The sequence below is a fragment of the Malus domestica genome, chromosome 17 (assembly GCF_042453785.1).
Source record: "Malus domestica chromosome 17, GDT2T_hap1".
In the NCBI taxonomy this organism is placed as follows: domain Eukaryota; kingdom Viridiplantae; phylum Streptophyta; class Magnoliopsida; order Rosales; family Rosaceae; genus Malus; species Malus domestica.
In genome coordinates, this window is record NC_091677.1 from 19,889,226 (window position 1) to 19,892,836 (window position 3,611).

Here is a 3,611-nt window from a genome sequence, read left to right on the forward strand (position 1 = left end):
GCCCAACGCCTATTTGCTAGAACCCGCCAAGTTGAATCATTAGCTGCTGAAGTGATGAGTCTCAAACAGGAGATTAGAGGGCTCAAGCATGAGAATAAGCAGTTGCACCGGCTCGCCCATGACTATGCTACAAACATGAAGAGGAAGCTTGACCAGATGAAGGAATCTGATGGTAAGGTTTTACTTGATCATCAGCGGTTTGTGGGTTTGTTCCAAAGGCATTTATTGCCTTCGTCCTCTAGGGTTGTACCTGGTAATGAAGCTTCAAATGATGAACCTCCAATGCCTCCTCCTTCTGGGGTTTTGTCAAGTACTGAGGCTCCGGATAACCACCCTCCGGTGCTTTCTCTTTCTGGGGCTCTACCGACTGCTGAGACTTCCCCTAAGCAACCTTTGTGAAGGCTCCCTTTTGTTTGTTTATTTTGACTCATGTATATGTACATATTTGTGGCTTATCGAAAATATTAATAAATAAGCTTTGCTTCATTTCAACATATTGTGTTAAATACACCAAAGCCTTCTTCATAAAGTTCTTTGAATTTTTGCTTTTGTTGAAACCTGTATTGTTGAAGCTTTGTGAGTGAAGCATGTAGTTTGAGGTAGTGTTCCCTTAATTTCCCGAGTGAGGAAAACTTCTCGGTTGGAGACTTGAAAAATCCAAGTCACTGAGTAGTCACGAATTTTTGAGTACCAAGGCGTAGTAGCATATGGTGGGAGTCCCCCAAGTCTCTAGTCGAGGGAGTTGACGAATGAGGTGTCTTGCTAATAGTCCATGTCGTAAGTACCAAAACTTCATTCTTTTGTTTTCTAAGTGGTAGCCCCGGACTTTTTCTTCATATATTTTGTTTATGAAGGTTGCTAGGCCCGAATAAGTGGAATTGCAGAAGGTGTAACGGTTGGTAGCTGTTTTATGGAAAGCCATCTGACTACGATAGTCTTGCACATGATGACTATAGGGAGATACACACACATACTGCTATGATAGAGGGTGTAACCGTTGGTGCATTACAATCATAATGGAAGCATCACAATGATGGAAGCATCACAATGATGAAAGCATCATAATGATGAAAACACCATAATGATGAAACATCATAATGATGTTTCTTTGGTGGAATTGGTTTTCATTTCCCCTAACAACCTGAATTGGTTTTCAATATAAGACCATCAGCTGTAGCTCGAATCACAAAGTTGTCTTCATGAAAGTTGTTCTTTAATTCCTTAACTACAACATATCCAAATTTGAGAGCCATCAGATCAGTACAACTCTAGAAATTCAGGTACGACGAGTGATTGTTCATCATTTGTCTGTCAACACGTGAGACCTGTTGTGAGCTTCAAAAACTCCATTTTCTCTTGCTTAGATCAACAAACTTTCTTCAGCGAAGTTGTTCCTTAACTTGTGAACTACAACATATCCAAAATTGAGATCCCTCGGAGCTGTATAACTCAAGAAATTCAGGTATGATGAATGACTGGTTATTATTTTTCTGTCAACCCGTCAGATTTGTTGTGAGCTTCGAAACTCCATTTTCTATTGTTCAGATCAGCATGCTTTCTTCATTGAAGTTGTTCCTCATCGTCTCTTTCATAACATATCAAAAATTCAGAATGAACTAATGGTTAAATATTTCCAGATCTTCGAAACATCACAGCAGCTTCGAAATCTGCAAGAATCCGACTGTCATGCTTGGAGCTTCAACACTTTAATTTCCGTGGCTCAAACAGAAATGGTTCCTTCTTGAAAGTTGTTCATCTGCTCAAGAACTAGAGGGTGTCCAAAATTCAGCTCCATTGGAGAGAAGCAGCAGCTGCAAAAATTTGATAGAGAAAAGGAGGCGAAGCTTTGTTGGATTTCTAGGCTGGGGAAGATTCCAGTTTTTGTAGCAACTTCAGTACTGGTGAATTGCTTGTATTTTTGTCCATAACTAAATTTTGGACTTTGAATTATTATTTGATCTATCATAATATGTTTGGGAACATATATAAGTGAATAAATAAGAAGGAAGATTTTGGGCCCTTGTGGGTGTAAAACAAAAAATGTTTAGGTTTTGTGAACAAAATTTGTTTATTTGGAGCAAGGTTTTGTGTTGAAGCTTTGTAGGTGAAGCTTTGGTGTTGAAGCTTTCTAGGTGAAGTTTTGATGGTGAAGCTTTGTAGATGAAGCTTTCTAGGTGAAGCTTTGATGGTGAAGCTTTGATGGTGAAAGTATGTAGATGAAGCTTTCTAGGTGAAGCTTTTTTAGGTGAAGCTTTGTAGGTGAAGCTTTTTTAAGTGAAGCTTTGGGCCCTTGTGAAGCTTTTCGGGTGAAGCTTTTTTGGGTGAAGCTTTTCGGGTGAAGCTTTTTTGGGTGAAGCTTTGTGGGTGAAGCTTTTCGGGTGAAGCTTTTGAGGTGAAGCTTTTCGGGTGAAGCTTTTGAGGTGAAGCTTTGGAGGTGAAGCTTTTCGGGTGAAGCTTTTTTGGGTGAAGCTTTTTTTTTTTTTTTTTTTTTTTTGGCGCTTGACACGGTCTTCATTTGCTTGTTTTGTAGTGACTGTGGAAGACGGATTGCTTTCTGATTGAGAAGGGTTCCGGCATCGCTTTGCACCATCTTCATGTGGGTAATATAGGAACTTCCTTATGTTTTGATCATGCATGTAGTGATAGAATTTGTTTCTTCTTATTGTAGATGTCAGAGCCTGGAAGTTCTAGTGATGAGGGCTCTTCTAGCTTTAGCTCTAAGTCTGAGTCTGCAATGTCGGAGTCTTCAGGGTCTTTGTTAGAGTCCGGTACTAGAGAAACATTGGATGATCTTCCCAACCGTCAAACTTTAGCTATTGCTAGTTCTTCCTCCATGGCGTTGGGTGAGGGGGTTGTTTTTGATGCCATACCCATAGTTCGCTCTGAGTTCACAGCAGACCATCTAAAGAATAACTTGTTAGATAATGAGAAGCAGGTTGAGGCGCTAAGGCAGTCATGTAATATCCCTCGTAGTGTAGGGATACGTTTGGTACATGATGAAGAATGGCCTTCTGAGCCTCCCCAGGGTCATGTTATGTTCTACACCCAGATATTACTGACTTTAGGGGTGAGACTACCTTTACATCCGTGGTTGCAAAAAATGTTATCTTTGATCGGATATGCACCTGGGCAACTCAATCCTGGTTTCTGGGATACTTTGATTGGATTTTATATCATTTGGATGGAGTGTGGGTTGTGTGAGCCTTCCTTCCATCAGTGGCGTTACTGTTACAAGATGCGCCCAGCAAAATCATGCACTGGTTATGCCGAGTGTGCATGTCGGAGTGAGAGAGAGCGTATTGTGTATGGTAAGAAAAAGGCATACTACACATGGAAAAACCGTTGGTGCTTTCTGTATAATGATTGGGAGTATGATAAGGGTGTCACGCCTGAGCGACGTGTGCTTACTCACTTCCAGACTGTAGGTTGTAACGTATCAACCGTTCGTACTATTTGCTATTTGTTGTGGTCTTTTCTTGCTTCTAACACTTTGCTTCATGTAGTGACGCGGGGCACCATCCAACTGTTTGGGCAGGAGCTATCTGACATAGAGAAGGTGTTGAGGGTGCCCAAAGAGGATAGACACTTAAGCAAGCTACGACCCTTATTTC

The 3,611-nt window shown here is 41.0% G+C and overlaps 1 long non-coding RNA gene across 1 annotated transcript; it reads left to right on the plus strand.

Annotated features, from left to right (window-relative positions):
* Positions 1–1,324: 1,324 nt before the first annotated feature.
* Positions 1,325–2,019, plus strand: LOC139193888 (uncharacterized). The gene is made up of 2 exons (XR_011578420.1): positions 1,325–1,462; positions 1,638–2,019. It is a non-coding gene; the product is annotated as an uncharacterized lncRNA (long non-coding RNA).
* Positions 2,020–3,611: the final 1,592 nt, after the last annotated feature.